Source organism: Suncus etruscus, chromosome 1 (genome assembly GCF_024139225.1).
Source record: "Suncus etruscus isolate mSunEtr1 chromosome 1, mSunEtr1.pri.cur, whole genome shotgun sequence".
NCBI classification, from domain to species: domain Eukaryota; kingdom Metazoa; phylum Chordata; class Mammalia; order Eulipotyphla; family Soricidae; genus Suncus; species Suncus etruscus.
Window position 1 is genome coordinate 194,160,387 of NC_064848.1, and position 20,729 is coordinate 194,181,115.

At 43.0% G+C, this 20,729-nt stretch overlaps 1 non-coding gene across 1 annotated transcript; it reads left to right on the forward strand.

The window, feature by feature from the left end:
- Positions 1 to 14,763: 14,763 nt before the first annotated feature.
- LOC126031492 (small nucleolar RNA SNORA51) lies at positions 14,764 to 14,898 on the forward strand. Its single transcript, XR_007503350.1, has one exon. It is a non-coding gene; the product is annotated as a small nucleolar RNA SNORA51 (small nucleolar RNA).
- The last annotated feature ends 5,831 nt before the right edge of the window (positions 14,899 to 20,729 follow it).

Sequence of the window (20,729 nt, forward strand, 5' to 3'; positions counted from 1 at the left end):
GCTGTGGGAAGACAAAATCAACATGTCCCTCACATTCAACATGAAATACCTTAAAACATGTTTATCTTCAAATCAACCAACTTTGGGTTACCAAGAGGATTTACTTTTCTCTGCAGGGTTTACTTAATTTTTTCCTGCTGATAATGAAACTTTGATGGAAAAGTTTGGGGTCAATGTATGAGGTCTAAAAAAACCCACACACAGAGCTTTAGGCATGCCTGCACTTGTCATGCTGGACACTGGTGTTTTTCAATTGGGAAAACAGACATGATTTGTAGGGTGTGAAATCGCAAGGCTATGTTTCCAGTTTCACGGACATAGGCCAGCTCCTGAATCTGTGGGTATGAATCATCAGGCTTAGGGGGCTGCTTCCAAAAGAGCCAACCCCTTATCTCCCATTTTACCTCAGTATAGTGGATACCATAGAAGGGACAGAAGAAGCTACAGGTATAAACAAGCATCAGCCTGAAGGAGCATTTTGTGCTGGCTACCACAGTGGGTAGCCCAGTGCCCTAATCTGATCCGCACAACTCCGACATGCTGCCCAAAACACTTTGTCCCATGTTTCATGCTTGTCAGAGGACATAGAGCCAACACAGAGGGCTTGCTTTTACTGATGTAGTAGAGAACATTCGAGGCTCTGAGCTCAATCCCTCCTTGACAACATGTTTCCCTCCTTCAGCATGAGTCCCCTGTCAGTGAGTGTAACCCTAATTAAAAATTAGGGGAATATCTCAGTGGTAGAAAACTTGCATTGCATGGGTAAGACCCCAGTTCAATCCCAGTACTGCAAAAATATATAAAAAGAATGTCTAAATATATATTTTTTTCAATATATGAATAAAAGAACATATAAATATACTAAAAGAACATATAAATATACTAAATGTATTTTCATTAATTAAAAAAAATAGGACTAGCCAACTGGGCAGTCTCCTGCTCATATGTCTGAGAAGAGACTAAGATTGCCAAATGAGGCTGAGAGATAATTCAAGGGTTAAGGCACTTGCCTTGCATATGGTCAACCCCCATTTTGTCCCCAGCATCTCATATGGCAGTGGTCCTCAAACTATGGCCTGCGGGCCACATATTGTATTTGTATCTGTTTTGTTTCTTCATTGCAAAATAAGATATATGCAGTGTGCATAAGAATTCGTTAATAAGTTTTGTTTTTATAGTCAGACCCTCCAATGGTCTGAGGGACAGTTAACTGGCCCCCTGTTTAAAACGTTTGAGGACCCCTGTCATATGGTCTCCTGAGCACACCCAGAAGTAATTATTGAGCACAAAGCCAGAAATAACCAGAGCACTATAGTGTAAACTAGATCTTCTCCCTGCAGATTTCCAATTACCAACAGCTGCTTTTACTCACTAAGGGCTGCTCTCCCAGTATGACTGACTCCAATTGCAGGCTATGATTCCTCCAGTGCAATCCCTGGCTAGTGCTGGCAGGTGCTAAGGAAGTACTTCCAAATTCCCAGTTCTTAGATGGGGTACTCTGAGATGTGTTCTTTTCTGGCTTCCAAACTTGCCAGGTGAAATTACAGTGCGGGAGTCCTGGCCCGGGAACACATCTTTTATTGTCTGCTGTACTCCCCCGTCCCACCCACTCCCATACTTACACCACTTAAATAAACTACTTACACTCGGAGCCTTATCTCAGAGTCAACCTCTGGAGAAACCCAAGCCAACACAGTGCTTTCAGAAAGTCTCAGAGTATTTCTCTAGGACTAGGGGAAGCTTTGTGTGGTTTTGCAGGAGAATGATGAGCTAGTTATAAAAATATCTACTGTGTCCATTAACCTTAATGATATCAACACTTATTTTTTTTTTAAAGTGATGGAGCTGCCTGGAGAACTAATGTGACCCCATAACAATTCCATTTGTCAGTTGTTATTGTTGAACAAAAGTGCTTCACCAGAATCATCATCATCCTTTATTAGAGTTTATGCAGTCAGTCCCTTAACTTTAGCTGGGGTTAGCAAATCTGGATTCGGCCTACTCATAAATGGACACTAGGGTGATCTTGTAGGCTAAGCTTCCTCAGGTAACTCCAGTCCAGGTTTCTTCCCAGGCCAGCCAGTGAGCCATACTTCTGGTTGCAATGGCAAAGTAGAAGAGTAGCATGCCTAATCGGGTCAGCAGTGCTCTATGAGGACCCAAGGGTGCTGTGTGGGGATGACTCCAGCAATGTGCTGAGCCCTGCAGGAACATACAGTGCTTAGGGCCTTGCAGTAGTTAGGAGGAGTGAGTATATGTGACACTGGACATCCAAAAGGTAGGTGGCATACAGGTATGTATTTCAATTTTTTTTTGTTTGTTTTGGTGTCACACCCGGCAGTGCTCAGGGGTTACTCCCGGCTCTATGCTCAGAAATCGCTCCTGGCAGGCTCAGGGGACCATATGGGATGCCAGGATTCGAACCACCAACCTTCAGCATGCAAGGCAAACGCCTTACCTCCATGCCCCTGTATCTCAATTTTTGTACTATTTTTCTGACTCTGAGCAAATAATTTTTCAGATCCCTATCTGCATTGGATATGTGAATGTGTGTAAGCGTAAAAGATTGACTTAACTATATGAGATCTCCAAACTTAAAGGCTAAGAACAGATACTCTTGCTGAGGATGAAAATGCAAAGTCACACTGCAAGGGGCACGGAGAACAGGGAGGAATAATGAGTTGAAGCTAAATCGATCCAATATCTCTGTATTTGCCCTCACAATCTCCACCTCCACCTCCTCCAGCCCCCAAGTGAGGTCTGTCGGAGATATTTAGCTGGCAGAAACTTTTGTACCTAGATTCTCAATTAAGTTCTGACTTGCCAATTTCTCAGGAAGGACTTTCTACACGAAGCTACCTTTAAAAAAGAATCCTTTAAGTAGATCCAATAAAGGTGCCCCTCTGAGCTTGTCTTTTTTTACTGAACTAATGAATTTAAAATGATGAGTCTATTATCTTCACCTTTCTGTTACCGAAATAATCAATTAGCAACCAGAAACTCTGTTTCAAGACAACACACAAGTTCCTTTTCTTAAAGGTTTCATCCGAGGATTTCTTCCTGCCATGATTCACAGCCTCACTTTTCAAACCTCCACGCAGCCCAGCCCCAGATGTGCTGGTAGCAGGAAAGTGGGAACCTCACCAGCCTCACATAGCCCTATTTTGGATTCTTAGTCCATCAGAGATAGAGGGAGTGGGGAGGGACCGTGTGTGGGGAAATGAGGAGGGGGTGTAGATTTATGACTCATTGTTTTTCAAGGATTCCTCTTCCTTTGCAGCTTTTCAAGTTGTTTTTGAACATCACTTTTCTCTTTGTGTATAGCTGGCCACTGAAGTGGTTTTGATGTCCTACGTTTGTATGTTTAAGGTTCTAGCAGCCAATTTCACATGGCCATCTGCATTTCAGTTGTCCCTGGTACTTTGACTTGACATTCACAAGAGGGTAAACATACCTGGGTCCAATCAGTGCCATTCAAAACAATCAAATTGTTCGACGCTCCCTTCTCATGATAACCTTTTCCCTTCTTTCTGCTGCCTTAGATCTGCCTCAAATTTGGGATTGCCTTTGGGCTGTTCCAAAGTGTTCCATTTCTGGGGTTCTCTAGGCAATTACCCCCTTTCTCTGTGGGAGCACAGGAAGGGATCCTACAGTTCTGCTGCAGTGAAACATTTGCCTTGAGGCCAGAATCAAAAATAGCAGCTGGAAGGACATTTGGAAAGGGTGGGAATGGGAACAGGGGAGAGGTGAAAAGGAGAGTTTTTCACATTTGGATAGAAATCTCTAGCTACAAGGCAAAGCTGAGACAGGGCTGGCATCTCTTCGCCTTGAAACCATCCCAAACTCAAATCTCCCTGGGCTTGGCTCTCAGAGCTGGTGATTTCAGCGTGGAGCGGCCAGGCCAGGTCAGCGTGCGGCCTTGGCACGCACAGCACCACGATTCCTGGATGCTGCAGCGCCACTGGCCCGTCTTATCTTTTGCTGCATTAAGAGGCCAGAAAGACTGTAGCTCCTCCCACGGCCTGCCATCACCCATCACATAGCCAGGTTTCCTGGAGTCACTTTAGTCCTCTGAAGACTTGGGGGAGAGACATGCCACCCTTAGCAGTGAGCAGCATTGCAAGGAAGGACACTGATTGTGGAAGGTTTAAGGGAGAGCCAAGAGTGATACAGACACATAAACTAGGAACCAAACCGTCTGCATAATGGGGGGTGGAAGAGAAGCAAGTTGGCCAAGATAGTTCCCCAGGAACCATCCTAATGTCCTTGTGGAAACTGTTCCTTGTGTCATGCTGAAACAATTAAGATATAGCTTCAATGGCCTCTGCAAGGAAACCATTTCCTTCACCCCAGACTGAACCCAGCCATGATGTTGTGACAAGCCGGAGTGAACTGGAACCAGTGCTAACAACCCCACTGATATCCCATTGACAGCCAGCACCAGTGGTCACTTTAGATGGCATTAGCCCATGTGAATGGGGTGGAGCTCTCCTAAGAATCATCACCTAGCTGAAATCAATGGACACAGTTCATAGGGCCTACGTTGTTGCTATAAATGACTACATTTAATGACTTGCCATTCAGCACTAGGTAAGCAGCAGCAATTATGCACTTTCACTCATGAATTTATAGACCTGGCACAATGGAGTCAGCAGTGGAGAAATCCGAGCAATGGCTTTATTTGCTGGCTAATTCATTAACTCAGCCAGGTTCGAAGTGCCAGGCATGCGCCAGGCACTTTACCAGACCCTGGGAACATGATGATGAACAAAATAATTATGGTTCCTCCAAAAGTCAGTAAGGAAAGATGAAAGATAAGCCAACCCCAAAACAATAAAGTTAGAAATCAGGGCAAGCTTTTTTGGAGCCCGGGGCCAACACTGGTTCTGTGGTCACTTGTGGCAGTGCTTGGGAGACCATGCAGTGCTGGGAATTCCACCTGAGCTCCCAATGGCAAACCCAGGAGCTCAGGCTCGAAGTTATAGCAAGTTTTATGATCCAGGAGTGGCTATGCCAGGATGCAAGAGCCCTGAATGGAATAGGTAGAAGAGGAGGTCCCTGGAGAGGCAGATTTTATGTGGATATCAGAACTAGAAGGAGTCATCTGTGTTAGGGTGCAGAGGCTGGAATAAAGGAAAAGGGTCCTTGTGGTGCAAGGATTTTGGGGTGCTTAGCAGTTGGGAAAGGGAATATGGTGAAGCATACAGACTGTCGTGGACTGGTCTGCTCCCAATGGCCATGGAAACTGTGGAAGAGGTGGAAGAGGAGTGACAAGATCCAGTTCATTTTCATTTTTACTTTTGGCTTTTGGACTACATCCTGCAGTGCTCAGGGCTTACTCCTGGCTCTGAGTTCAGGGACCACTCCTGATAGGACTCAGGAGACTATATGGGGTGCAGGGGATGAGACCTTAGTCAGATTTGTGTGCAAGGTAAGTGCCTTTCCTGCTATACAACCATTCTGGTCCCTCGTTCACTTATTTAAAAGGTCATTCAGTGACCCACAGAGAAAATTTATAGGACTGAATGCGGGTTTGCATGTGGGAGGCCCCACTTGGGTCCCTAGCTCTGCATGGTCCCCTGAGCCCTGCTGGGTGTGGTTCCTCAAAACCCAAATGAGAAATTAAAAAAAATAAAAGAATAGCAAGGTCACCTGGGCGGGCCAGGGAGAATAATTGGAGGGTAGAGCATCATCTCAGGTGTACAGAGGGAGGCAGGCACCTGCTTCCCATGTCTTCCTCAGCAGCGTGGGCAACGTCTGTTCTAAGCAGGACTTAGGGTCCATGAATCCATCAGAGGCGCCAGTGCTCACTGTGGTCCAGGTGGCGGAGGAGACAGAGACTAGCCCACCCCAAATAGTGGGAGGGCGTTCCACAAAGCCTGGTCTCCAAGACCCCCTCATTTCACACATGGTGCCCTTCCCAGGGGAGGGCCTGTGTGGCACACCCCACCGCCACGCCAGCAGCCAATCTTGCATCTTGGTGCTGGCCGTATGTAAAGCACCGATCCACCTGGGCGGGCAGACGGACTTGATGAAGTCGTCTCTCCTCACCAGGAGCCGATTGTTATGGCACATCCCAATGCCGGTGCAGCTGTGAAATTAGTTGTGAATAAAAGGGTAGCAGGGTGACGGCAGCCTGCAGTCCCCATAGGCTAGAGCCAAACCTGTCAATAGTAATTATTCCCCAGGATTGTCATTATGAAGGTATTTAGCGCTGCATGCTCAGCTTCCCTACAACTTGGTTAGGATTTATAGATCGTTTTTTTCATGGACCCTGCAAGGTCCGTTCCTGACAGTTTTTGAGTTGAAAAGACATGTGTGTGGCAGGCATGGGACAGAGCCTGGGGGACCAGGCTCCTCATCGTGTACCCCGGAGCCCTCCTCATGGAGGCGTCCGTGGTCCATTGGCAGTAACAAGCAGCCCCCTCACTCTGCCTCTACCATTCCGGCTCCATGTGTCCATGGCACTGACCCTGCCAGCCTTTGACTCCAGGCGCCTCCTCTTCTCTCTCTGCAACCCCTCCGCAGCTCCCACTCCTGCCCTCTGCAACAGCCTTCATGAGGCACCCAAACAGAGCCTTCCTAGGCACCAGGGAGTTGGCAAACCAGAATCTGGGAGTCCTGCTGCCTACTTAATTCCATTTTCTCAGATCCCTCCAGACCCATCACCTACAACTGATTTTTTTGTGCTACAACAGCAGTGTTGAGTCCTTGTTCCCAGACTCTATGTCCGGCCAAGTATTTATTACCTAGATCCTCAGAAAGAACATTGTTGCCTGTATAGTTCCTGCCCTGTATTGTTCCTTTTGCCGGGAACTCCCCTTTCATATTTTTTCTCCATTTCTCATTTTCCATTTTCTCTTCCTTTACCTGCTAGAACACTTATCCTAGAAGTCATTTCCACCGGGAAGCCCTCCTGACAAACACCCCATCACCGGTTAAGTTTCCATAGTGCTCTATTGCTATATCACAGTAATAACAATGACAATGACCTACCATATTTTTTTGGACCATAGACACACGTTTCCCCCTCCCCACCAAAAAAAAGATGAGGGGAAATGTTTGTTCATCTTATGAAGTGAATGCTGCTTGGAGCTGAAGCCTGAGTATTTAGAAAAAGTTTTTTTTTTTTTTTTTTCTGATGAAAAAGAAAAAAGTTAGGTAAATGTGTTTAACCAGCTGTGGACCAGTGAATTGTAAATATACTTTGGCCTTGCAGGCTGGTTGTTCCCAACTGCCATCTCCTAAAGGCTTCTTGCGTTGTATCATTTGCTTTAGGTATTTTTTGTTTGTTTATTTTGTTTTGTTTTTTGGGCCACACCCAGCAGTGCTTAGAGGTTACTCCTCGCTATTTGCTCAGAAATTGCTCCTGGCAGGCGTGCGGGACCAAATGGGATGCCAAGATTCAAACCACCTTTGGTCCTGGGTTGGCTGTTTGCAAGGCAAACGCCCTACTGCTGTGCTATCTCTACAGCCCCTGCTTTAGAATATTATCTTGTTTTTCTCATCTAAAAACTATGTGCATTTTATAGAGCAAAAAATATGGCACTTGTTGGTATCTTCCACTAGTCCTCTGTTTCTTTGAGGTCAAAAACTAGGTCTATTTGATAGCCCCGCTTTTCTACTTGTAGACCATAGGGCAAGAGTCTAAATAAGTCCCATATAATGCTAACCTAAATATTGGAGCCTTGGAAGCTGAAAGCTAACAAAACTAATAAACAGATGAATGGATAAATACCTTATACTCAGATCTTGACAAGTAATCGTTTGTACGTAGCAAAAAAATGTGTAAAGTTATAGTTTTGATGTGACTAAAAGTTGGCCAGATATTAAAGGCAATTTAATGATTGTCTGAGTGTTCTGCTACTAGATTAATGATGTTTAGAAATGTAATGAAAATGACACATGGCTTAAAAACTATTATATATGTATTTTTTAAGATTTCTTTTTCTTGTCTTCATTTCAACATGATCACTAGTTATATTATTATAATCTAGATATTCAGATAATGTATATTTGATTGCTTATAACCCAAAGAGAAAAAATAAAATTAAAATTACACAAAACTTGTTTTTCTTCTTTTTAATCAATAAAACCAAAAATAGGATCTGGATAGTACAGGGGCTAAGATGTTTGTCTTGAACATAGCTAGTCCCAGTTCGATCCCCACTATCCCAAATGGTTCCGAGAGGCCCCTCAACACTGATCTCTGAGCACAGAACCAGGAATCAGTCCTGAGTACCGACAGTTTGGCCCCAACCCCAAGAAAACATGATTAAAACCAATAAACTAAAGTTAATTAAGATTTGAGTTTAATTTTGTGAAAACATAAGGTCCCTCAAGATGGACTCTACCCTCATTTAGCAATCAAATTTTACTTTTTTGGGGGTTGTTTATCCTTAGACTACCCCCAGTGGTACTCAGGCAGACTATGCAATGCAGAAATTGAACTCGGAGCTCCCACATACCAAGCCTGGGCTCTAGCTCTAAGCACCGTGTCCCAGCCAGGGAGTCCAGATTTGTGTTGCAATCTATTGACCTTCCTCTGTTCACATCCTTCCTGCTCACCAGAGCTTCTTTCCTACAATAGTGCTGGGACAACCCACCTACCTGTCAGTCACTTCTTTCCCAAGACAAACTGTGGGCATTAAATGGCCTGAGTCAATTGGACTAGACAGCCTAGTCTAATTCATTCAATGGCCTAGTCTATCAGTCTAATAGACTCAGGAGAGAGTCAGAGTTGCAGGTACCAACATGGCAGGTCAGAAGGAAGCATACGTGTGCTTCACGCAATCAGTAGCACTCTATAAAAGGGGGAACCCCTCTTGCCTGAGTTTGAAGGCAATCTGTTCCTCCTTCTTGTCAGACCCTACAGAGGATGGACCTGGTACCAGCTGGGCACCTTTTTACTCATCTGGAGAAGAGCAACATTACTGGTCTCAAACAGGACCATCCTTACCAGCCATCTAAGGTTGTTCCTTAGTAACATTCCCTGTAAAGGGCCAGCTGTGAATAGTGAGTGAGCCACAGCTGGAGGGAGAGGAGTGCAGGGAAGACTGTGCTGCTAGAGGCAGAGATGGAAGGATCAGGGATTGTGATTGGTAGTTGCTGCTGACCAGGGACACAAACACCCTACTGCAGGTCCCTTAATCACCCCAACATGCCAACAAAAGTCTGAATTGAAACTGCAGAGATGTTCAAGGTGTCCTGTATGCTCAAGACATTCCTTCAGCTGGGCTGTCTACCTACCACCTCACTTCCCTTCTCCCCCCTCCATCCCACTTCGTCTTTCCTGGCTGCAGAAAAAAAGAAGGAAGGAAGGAAGGAAGGAAGGAAGGGAGGGAGGGAGGGAGGGAGGGAGGGAGGGAGGGAGGGAGGGAGGGAAAACAGAAGTAAGGAAGGAGATCTCTGCTCTGTTCAGTGCTGCTCTAGCAAATTCTGTGCCGGGGTCCTCCAGGGGGTCGGGGAGATGCTCAGAGTGCTTGAGTACACTTTTTGAATGCATGAAGCACAAATCCAATCCCCCACACAAAGCCAAAAGTAGCTCCTGAGCACCTCCAGATGTAGCCCCTAAAATCAAAAGAAAAAAGCGTACCTGTTTGGACTGTACCCCAGATGGGGGAAGAATGTATGTGTAGGCAGCAGAAAGCAGAGATGGTGAATTTCTCATCACTCTGGGGCTTAGGAGGTGCTGCCTGGCTGGTTTCCAGCACAGGCTCTTCTTGCTCGGCAAATGGCCCCCTTCTGTGTCCTTATTTGGCCTTATTTGTTCTGGTATGGGGACATGGGGTCATGTTCATAGTACCTGTGTTCTTCTCATAGCACCAATCCTAGCTGATCAAGGTCCCCCTCCCATGACCTCACTTCACCCTAGTTGCCTCTCTGAGGGCCTTGTCTTCAAATATGCTTGGGAATTAAGGCTTCAACACTCAAATTTTGGGGAGACTATAATTCAGTTCTGTGATAGTGTCATAGATAAGAAAAACCTTGTCCTTGGTCTTTGTCCATGCTTCTTGCCACAAAGCCTCTAGGGACTTTATAATTTCCTATAGGGGCATCTTTTATTATAATATTTAATTTTATCCTCCATTCCTGAAATAGCTTCAGAGCATAAAGGTGAAATGAGTGTCTTTTGTTATTCATAACAAGCTCTTTTCAACCACTCTGAGTTTATGTTAATGAGGTGACTTTTGGAAAGCCCCTAAGAATGGGGGCCAGTTGCCAGAGGAACCAAGTTTGATTAGAGGGTTCCGGTTTGCTGCCTAATATCCCTGCACTCCTCTGCACTTTCTACCCTCTCACCCAATGGCTGGCATGCAGATCAGCCACCTTTGGCCAATGATTTAAGTCAACTGTCTATTTTATATCTCTTCCACACACCCCAGAAAGATGGGGTTTGGTGGGTTCCCTGGTTGGTAGACAAGTCTACCATTTACATGCCAAGAAGAGGATAGGCTGAAAATTTCTCCAGGATACTAGTATAAAAAAGTCACGAATTCTGGTCGGTGACACCATTTTTTTTTTATTAATAAGTTTTATATGTACTCCGGATATCCAGAAAGTTTCAACATTCATTGCTGTTAAATTTTTTTGCTATACCCGCCCGGGGTGGGGGGGGAAGAGAGAGTGAGAGAGAGAGAGAGAGAGAGAGAGAGAGAGAGAGAGAGAGAGAGAGAGAGAGAGAGAGAGAGAGAGAGAGAGAGAGAGAGAGAGAGAGAGAGAGAGAGAGAGAGAGAGAGCAGCCTGTGGGGCTCCCGCAGCCTTGTTGCTCATGGAGGACAGGCAGCAGGCCTCCCGCATGCAAGCCGCCTCGGGAAGGACTTCAAGGGAAACTTCTCCTGCCTGTGCCTGTCTGCCTGTGCTTCTGAATCCCTAAAGATTTCCTCAGAGGCCTAGGGAGTGCACCCCCCAAAAACTGTCAACTAGAGGCAGCACCAATGAGGGACCAGCAAATTATCTAATACAATTACTGACAAATCTGAAAGAAGAAATCAATAATAACACAATAATTGTGGGAGACCTCAACACGGCCCTATCAACACTTGATAGGTCAACCAGATTGAAACCCAACAAAAACATACTAGCCCTGAAAAGAGTTATGGAAGAAAGAGGACTAGTAGATATATACAGGACACTCCATCCCAAAAAACCTGGATACATATTCTTTTCCAATGTACACGGGTCATTCTCCAGTATAAACTACATGCTGACACATAAAACATACCTCCATAAAATCAAGAGGATAGAAATCTTGCAGGCTACCTTTGCTGACCACAAGGCTCTGAAATTAGATGCGAACTACAAAGCCACACAGAAGAAAAACTTTAACAATTGGAAATTAAACACCCTGCTACTGAACAACCAAGATGAAATCAAAAAGGAAATCAAAACTTTCCTGGAAACAAATGATAATGAAGACACAAATTGCCAGAATCTATGGGACACAGCAAAAGCGGTCCTGAGAGGAAAATTTATAGCTCTACAAGCACACATCAGGAAGGAAGAAGGGCATACCTGAACAACTTAATGATGCAGCTCAAAAAAATTAGAAAATGACCAACAAAAGGAACCAAAAATAGGGAGACAGAAGGAAATAACAAAGCTGAAAGCAGAACTCAATGAAGTGGAAAACAAAAGAACAATCCGAAAGATCAATGAAAGCAGAAGTTGGTTCTTTGAAAAAATAAACAAGATTGATAGACCATTGGCAAAACTCACAAAGAAAGAGAGAGAGAGAGAAATCTGATAACCCGTATTAGAAATGAAAAGGGGGAGATCATGATAGATATTGCAGAAATCCAAAGGGTAATCAGAGACTACTTTGAGAAACTTTATGCTACTAAACATGAGAACCTAGAAGAAATGAAAAAATTCTTGGACACTTATAACCTTCCACATTTAAGTAAGGAGGATGTAGCATATCTAAACAGCCCCATCACTACTGAGGAAATTGAAACTGTAATCAAACATCTGCCCAAAAAGAAAAGCCCAGGCCCAGATGGATTTCCTAATGAATTTTTTCAAATCTTTCAAGAGGAGCTACTACCAATCCTAGCCAAGCTCTTCCATGAAATTGAAAAAAACGGGAACACTCCCAAACAGGTTTTATGAAGCCAACATCACCTTGATACCAAAACCAGACAGAGAGGCTACCAAAAAAGAAAATTACAGACCAATATCCCTGATGAATGCTGATGCAAAGATCTTCAACAAAATCCTGGCAAATAGGATCCAATGCATCATCAAGAAGATCATACACTACGACCAAGTAGGTTTCATCCCAGGAATGCAAGGATGGTTTAACATCCGTAAATCTATCAACATCATACATAACATCAACAACAAGAAAAATAAAAATCACATGATCATATCAATAGATGCAGAGAAAGCATTTGATAAGGTCCAACACCCATTCTTGATCAAAACTCTCAGCAAGATGGGAATGGAAGGAACCTTTCTCAATCTAATTGAAGCCATCTACCAACTAAGGCCAATGGCAATATCACTTATCCTCAATGGAGAAAAACTAAAAGCCTTTCCTCTAAATTCTGGAACAAGACAAGGCTGTCCACTCTACCACTCCCTCTTCACATAGTACTGGAATGTTCTTGCTATAAGGGATCAGACAAGAAAAATATATCAAGGGACTCCAGATAGGAAAGGAAGAAGTCAAGCTCTCATTGTTTGCAGACGACATGATACTCTACTTAGAAAACCCTAAAGACTCTACCAAAAATCTCCTAGAAACAATAGATTCATATAGCAAGGTGGCAGGCTACAAAATCAACCTACAGAAATCAATGGCCTTTTTATACACCAATAATGAGTAGGGAAAAGATGGAAGTCAGGAAGGCAATCCCATTCACAACAGTGCACCACACAAAACTCAAATATCTTGGAGTCAACTTTGACCAACAGATGTGAAAGGACCTATACAAAGAAAACTATAAAGCCCTGCTCCAAGAAATAAAGAGAGGACACACGGAAATGGAAACACATACCATGCTCATGGATTGGCAGGATTAACATCATTAAAATGGCAATACTCCTCAAAGCATTATACAGATTTAATGCGATCCCCTTAAAAATACCCATGACATTCTTCAAAGAAGTGGATCAAATACTTATGATGTTCATCTGGAACAATAAACACCCTCGAATAGCTAAAGCACTCCTAGGGAAAAGGAAAAGTGGGAGGGGTATTACTTCCCCAACTTTAAACTGTACTACAAAGCAATAGTTATCAAAACAGCATGGTATTGGAATAAACACAAGACCCTCAGATCAGTGGAATAGGCTTTAGTTCTCAGAGAATGTTCCCCAGACATACAATTACATAATTTTTGACAAAGGAGCAAGAAATCCTAAGTGGAGCAGGGAAAATCTCTTCAACAAGTGGTGCTGGCAGAACTGGTTAGCCACTTGCAAAAAAAGCGAACATAGACCCCCAGTTAACATCATGTATGAAGGTAAAATCCAAATGGATTAAAGACCTTGGTATCAGACCTGATACCATAAGGTATATAGAACAACACGTTGGTAAAACACTCCATGACATTGAGACTAAAGGCATCTTCAAGGAGGAAACTGCACTTTCCAAACAAGTAGAAGCAGAGATTAACAGATGGGAATACATTAAACTGAGAAGCTTCTGCACCTCAAAAGAAATAGTGCCCAGGATATAAGAGTCACCCACCGAGTGGGAGAAACTATTTACCTAACACCCTTCAGATAAGGGGCTAATATCCAAAATATATAGGGCACTGACAGAACTTTACAAGAAAAAAACATCTAATCCCATCAAAAAATGGGGAGAAGAAATGAACAGACACTTTGATAAAAAAAAGAAATACAAATGGCCAAAAGGCACATGAAAAAATGCTCCTCGTCAATAATCATCAGGGAGATGCAAATCAAAACAACAATGAGATACCACCTGACACCACAAAGATTGGTGCACATCACAAAGAATGAGAACAATCAGTGCTGGCAGGGATGTGGAGAGAAAGGAACTCATCCACTGCTGGTGGGAATGCCGTCTAGTCCAACCTCTATGGAAAGCGATATGGAGATTCCTCCAAAATCTGGAATTTGAGCTCCCATTCGACCCAGCTATTCCACTCCTAGGGATATACCCTAAGAACACAAGAATACAATACAAAAACCCCTTCCTCACACCTATATTTATTGCAGCACTATTCACAATAGCCAGGCTCTGGAAACAACCAAGATGCCCTTCAACAGACGAATGGCTAAAGAAACTGTGGTACATATACACAATAGAATATTATGCAGCCATCAGGAGAGATGAAGTCATGAAATTTTCCTATACATGGATGTACATGGAATCTATCATGCTGAATGAAATAAGTCAGAGGGAGAGAGAGAGAGACGCAGAATGGTCTCACTCATCTATGGGTTTTAAGAAAAATAAAAGTCATTTTTGTAATAATCCTCAGAGACAATGAGAGGAGGGCTGGAACACCAGCTCACTTCATGGAGCTCACCACAAAGAGTGGTGAATACGCTATAGAAATAACTACACAGAGAACTACCATAATCATGTGAATGAATGAGGAAACGGGAAAGCCTGTCTGGAGTACAGGTGGGGGTGGGGTGGGATGGAGGGAGATTTGGGACATTGGTGGTAGGAATGTTGCACTGGTGAAGGGGGGGTTCTTTACATGACTGAAACCTAATCACAATCATTTATGTAATCAAGATGTTTAAATAAAGGAAAAAATGAAGGAAAAAAAAAGATAAGGCCTCCCAATGCTTACCACAGGCTGTGTTCTTTACACTGACTGTATAGAAAGAGGAGGTACAGTAAATGCTTCCCATATACACCTCAAACCAGGTTCCTTTGTCTGGTCTATATTGTGAATGGGGGGGACAAAAAATTTTTTTTTGCTATTTAGAGGGATTGGAGAGATTGTACACTTGCTTTGCATGCAGTTTACCTGGGTTCAATTCCTGGCACCCCATATGATCTGTAGAGTTAGACTTGAGCACAGCTAAGTATGAACTAAACCAATTTTTTTTTCAAAAAGCCATTTAGGATGTTACCTTGATGTGAATCTTCTTATCACAGTTCTCTCGCTCCTCCAAATAAATTCTGTTAATGAAGACTGCTTGCCATTTCTATGTTCAGCCAACCTCTCCTCTCCACTAGCCCTGACTTCTAAGGAAAGGAAATTAGACTCTGTGTGGAAGACAAGAGATTGGTGGGAGCCACAGGCTTGGGCTTGGGTGATGGCAGGGCCATTCACTGTGGGAACTGTGGAAGTTGACCGAAGTGGAACCATTTTAAAAATGAGGCAGGCAGCCATGACAAAGAAATTACACTAACTGTCTTGTTTGAACTAGGCCAAAAAGCCAGCGTTTTAAGAAATCAGCAAGCAAATAATTGCTTAAGCAGACATCTAATTCACAAGGACTAAAGAATATGGTCTTTTATAAAATCATTAGCATGTAGCTTCATTTTATTATGTTGCTTCAGAGGATAGAATCAATAACAAGTTATAGAGAGCCAAAAACATTTGGAGCTTATTACAACCAACCTTTTTCTCCCTTTCTTTTCTCCCCTTATCTTTATTATTATTATTATTATTATTATTATTTTATTTGGGTCACACCTGGCAGTGTTCAGGGGCTACTTCCAGTTCATTGCTTGAAGTTACTTCTGGCTGTGCCTGGGGCCAATGTAATGTCAAGTATCAAACCTGCATGCCAAGCAAATACTCAAGTTCATTGAACTATCTCTTTATCCCCAAAATTTTATTAACTATTTGCTTTGTTGTCTTTTTTTCTCTTAAAAACAAATAGCCTAAAGAGATACTTCAGTGGGTAGGATACTTGCCTTGCATGCAGCTAACACAGGTTCATTTCCTGGCATCCTCTATGATGTACTGAGCATAGGAATAATTCCTAAGCATTGCTGGTTCTGAACCGCACCTCCCCAAATAAAAATCCAAATAAACAAAATTGAAGACAAACTCTGATTTTTTTTCTTTAAGACACTGAGTTTTTTAGCCAAAGTTCTCAAAATGTAAATGTTTTTTTTTTTTGTCCCAAATAAATGTGCTTTGCCTTTTAATTGCCTCTTGAATTTTTGAGGTGACATAATCAAAAGAAGACAGTGAGGCATTCAGCTTTGCTGTGTTGACTTTGAGATGTCTCCGAGACAGGCACATGCCATTATCAATATGTTCGTCTGGAACTGAGATGAGAGAATTTGGCAAGACATAAAGATTCTAGGTTTTATCAGCAAAGAGTTGGGGTTAGATACGTGGGAATGGGAATAAATGCATGGAAAAAGTGTGTCAGAAACAGAAACCTATTAGCACATTGAGAGGGATAAAGTCAGTTCCCAGAGAGTGAAACTTAGCTGGGAGCCATTTGTATTCTTTGGAATACTAGAGAAGGAGAGATAAAAGAAGTATTCACATGTAAAATGGAACCAAGAGACCAAGTTTCAAAAACTCCCAAAGCATCTGCTGGGCTGGCCATTGATGGGCACTGACAGATGCCATGTAAGGGGGTAGGGCATGTGGCTGCTCTTAACTTCATCTTTTTCTCAGCTCTGGAATTTGCAGCTCTGACTTCTGGCCCGCTTGGGCCTATGGAGAATGTTGAAAATAGAGGGTGGGTTAAAGGCTCTTAGGCTCCTTTGGGTGGGTGGCTGGGCCTTCCTGGATGCAGAACATTGGTCCTGGCAGGCCAACAGATAGGCCTCGCCACAGAGAATCATTTTCAGGTTCTATGCCTTTCCAGCTGACTGTACTTTTCCTGAAGGTCTTGAAGGGAGAGATTTGTGTCGTTATCAGAACCCGGAGAGTCCCACAATTCTTTCTGGCTTCTCCGGGTTCTGCCAGTATCTTTGGACTCAGCAGCTTCCCAATTTGAGCTCTGCCTTCGCTTCTTGCCAGAATCCTAACTGGTGCCAACACCACCCAGACTCAGTGGGCGGGAATGACTCGGAGGCTCAGGAACATAAAATAGAGTTTTGAAAAGTGCTATAAGAATCTAAAGTTAATATGAAACTACCACCGGATGGTAGGGGCTGGGGTTATTTTATTAGGTTGTTCCAAATTTTCAGGAAGAAACAGAGTATGAAGCAATTTCTTTTGTTTTCAACCACAGCCCTATGTCAGACAGGTCTTGTCTAGTTCACACCATTCATTACTATGGTACTCTTTGTAAAGAAGGTAGGATCCTTTGTAACACTGTTTGTTTATTAAAATTTATTTTATTTTATTTGGCCATACTGTGCTCAGGGTATACTGCTGGCTCTGATCTCTGGGATCACTCTTGGCAGGGGTTGGGGGCTTATGTGATGCCAGGAACCTGCCTCTGGTTGGCTATGTGTAAGGCCAGTGCCTTTCCCTACTGTACTCTGGCTTTCTTGGGAACATTTTAACTGTCATTCAGCAGTTCCATTTCCCTCAGAGATACATTTTGAGACTATCTATGTTGGTATTTATAGAGCTAGGTCATTAGTTTTAACTATTACGTTGATACAAACTGAAATACTGTGCACTTATTTACCCCTGCTTGGTGGACATTTTTGAGTTCAGTTTTTACATTATATTTTCTGTGATTGTAGACCTTTCCCCCAATCTAAGAATGCTTCTTCTGCTTATATACTTAGAAGGGGAATTGCTACCAAAACAAACAAAAAAATTTAAGGGCCGGAGAGATAGCATTGAGGTAAGGCGTTTGCCTTGCATGCAGAAGGACGTTGGTTCTAATCCTGGCATCCCATATGGTCCTCCGAGCCTGCCAGGAGTGATTTCTGAGTGTAGAGCCAGGAGTAACCCCTGAACACTGCCTGGTGTGACCCAAAACCCAAAACAAACAAAAATCAAAAAAAGGTTAATTGCTGATATGGCGTATGTATATATTTAACTTTATTAGTCATTACTAAATAGACACCTCCTCAAACCTTCCCTAAGCAGTTCTACAAGACCCCATTACCTATAAACAGTGGGTCTAAGTGCTTATGTCTTTGTTTTATGTCTGTAATATTTTGAGATTTCTTTTAAAGCTTGGTTGTAATGTCTATATGCAAAAATGCAATGAATACATGGGCAAGATTAGAATTTATTTTATGTTTTGTTTTGTTTTGGGGCCACACCCGGTGATGCTCAGGGTTACTCCTGGCTATGTGCTCAGAAATCTCTCCTGGCTCGGGGGACCATATGGGACACCTGGGGATCGAACCTCGGTCTGTCCTAGGTCAGCCACATGCAAAGCAAACGCCCTACTGCTGCGCCACCACTCTGGCCACCAAGATTAGTATTTCTTAATCTTTATCTGATTGTGTTCCACTTCTGACCCTGTTTCTTTCCCATATTTCTTTCCCTCTCCTGGTCCCGCCCTATCCTACTTTCTAGTAGCCTTCTAGGTCTCATGTTGTGACCCTCCATTGACATGATTTTTACCTATGCCCCTTGGAATATCCCAGAGGTGCACATGGGGCCAATATGTGAGACACACTTGAATAGACGGTAGAGTAGGTAGTACATGGTTTAAAATTTAGACTGTGAAAGAGCATAAACAAAAAGAAAACCAATCTTCCCCACCCCTTTGTCCCCAGCCTCCTAATTCTCTGCATTTAGATTTGTATTCTTGAAATAAATTCAGTACAGTTACATATTGCAGTAAAGCATTTAGATGGCTCTCTATGTCTCACTTCTTTTGTCTCAATATATTCAGTTGCATAAGTCCAAAATTCATTATTACTCTAAGTCTTGTTTTCTTGGCTCCCACCAGCATAACATTAGGTGAGGATCTGCAAAGCTTCTAATCCCTGAGATCAAAGATTTTTCATTTCCAAAGGACCCGTTACAACTGATCTAATGAGTGCAGGGAATCCACCATCATTATGCTATTTTTCTGGGGTTTCCAGAACCTGTGACTTTCATTACCTGTCATGGTGCAGCCAAAAATATAAATAAATAAACCCACAAAAACGAGCTGTCACTAGGTATTCCAAAAGGAAAGAGGCTGACCTAATAAATAGGGTGAGACATGAAGGGTGAGAAGTCACTTTATGTAATGCCACCTCAACACAAAAAAGATTTAAAAATATATGATCATATATAAGGATGTCGAGATAGCCTTTGATAAGATTTAATACCCATTTATAAAGCCATCACAATTAGGCAAGAAAATTACAAGGGATCGAGATTGGAAAAGTGAAAACATCACAATTTGCCATGGTAATATGCAGATGCCTCGATAACACAGAGGAAACCTGAAAACTCTATTAAAGGAACTGGAACAAGAGTACAATAGCTTAGCATATGCTGTTCATGTAGGAAACCCAAGTTCAACCCCAGCACTGCGTGTTCCTTGAATACTGCCAGGAGTGACCCTTATATATGTAGCTAAGAGGAGCTTCTGAGTTCGCTGAGTATGGTCTTAAACGCCTACCCCCAAACAAAAGACTATTAAAATAGACTCAAGGGAATCTGGGAAAACTGCATATAAACTACCTTGCGGGCATCTCCTCATCTGGAAAAGTGACCACATCTTCACTTGAGATGTGTGCTTTTTTGAAAGCAAAACTTTCTCTTCCGGGGCCGGCGAGGTGGCGCTAGAGGTAAGGTGTCTACCTTACAAGCGCAAGCCAAGGAAAGGACCACGGTTCGATCCCCCGGTGTCCCAAGTGGTCCCCCCAAGCCAGTGGCAATTTCTGAGCGCATAGCCAGGAGTAACCCCTGAGCATCTAACGGGTGTGGCCCGAAAAACAAAACAAAAAACAAAAAAAAAACAAAAAAACTTTCTCTTCCCTTATTTCCTAAAGAATCTCACTTCTAATTCACTATGCACAGCCTTTCTGAAGTTCTTTTGTGTGAGGGAAAGCAACATTCCTGATAAATATAGAAGGAAACTGGACTTTTTCTGTCATGCAAAGAGCAATTTCTATCTCTAACCTGAGTTCCACGGTTTCTGGAAAAATCTGGTGATGAGGATCATTTTCCACACCCTGCAGATTAAGTGTGACTCAGGTGCAGTTTGATAACTGCTTTGTGGAGCTGCTGAGATAAGAGGTCTGTAGCATGCCAGTGCTTATAACAGACTCTGATCAGTCCTAAATTTCCCGGGCGCATCCCCAGGTGCACAACGTGGGTAGAAAAGAAAGTGGTAGGTACCTCTCTCCTCCCTGCCTCATGTTAGTCTCCCACAAAATTAAGATGAAAGCAGACACACAGGCCAATGGAACAGAATTGAGATTCTAGAAATAAACCCTCATGTGGACAGTTAGTTTATAACAAAGGCACAAAGGGTACAAAATAGAGAAAGGAAAGGCTCTTCAACAAATTGACTTGGAAAAGCAGGGCATACATGCAGAAAAATAAAATTGAATAACTCACACCATGCATAACACTCATGTTGGAATGGATTATAAACTTGGATAGAATACCCCAAACCATAAAATACACTGAAGAAGACAGACAGAATGTTCCATGATATTGACTAGTAATGTCTTTGGATATGACTCCATTGGCAAGGGAAATAAAAATTAAGCAGAAATAGAATTGTAGGGCAGGAGCAATAGTACAGCAAGTATGGCAATTGTCTTGCACATGGCTGACCTGGGTTCGATCCTCAGCATCTCATATGGTTTCCTGAGCCCACCAGAAGTGATTCCTGAGTGAAGAGGTAAAAGTAACCCCTGAGCATTCCAGTTGTGTCCCCCCTAAAAAAAAGAGGAAAAAATA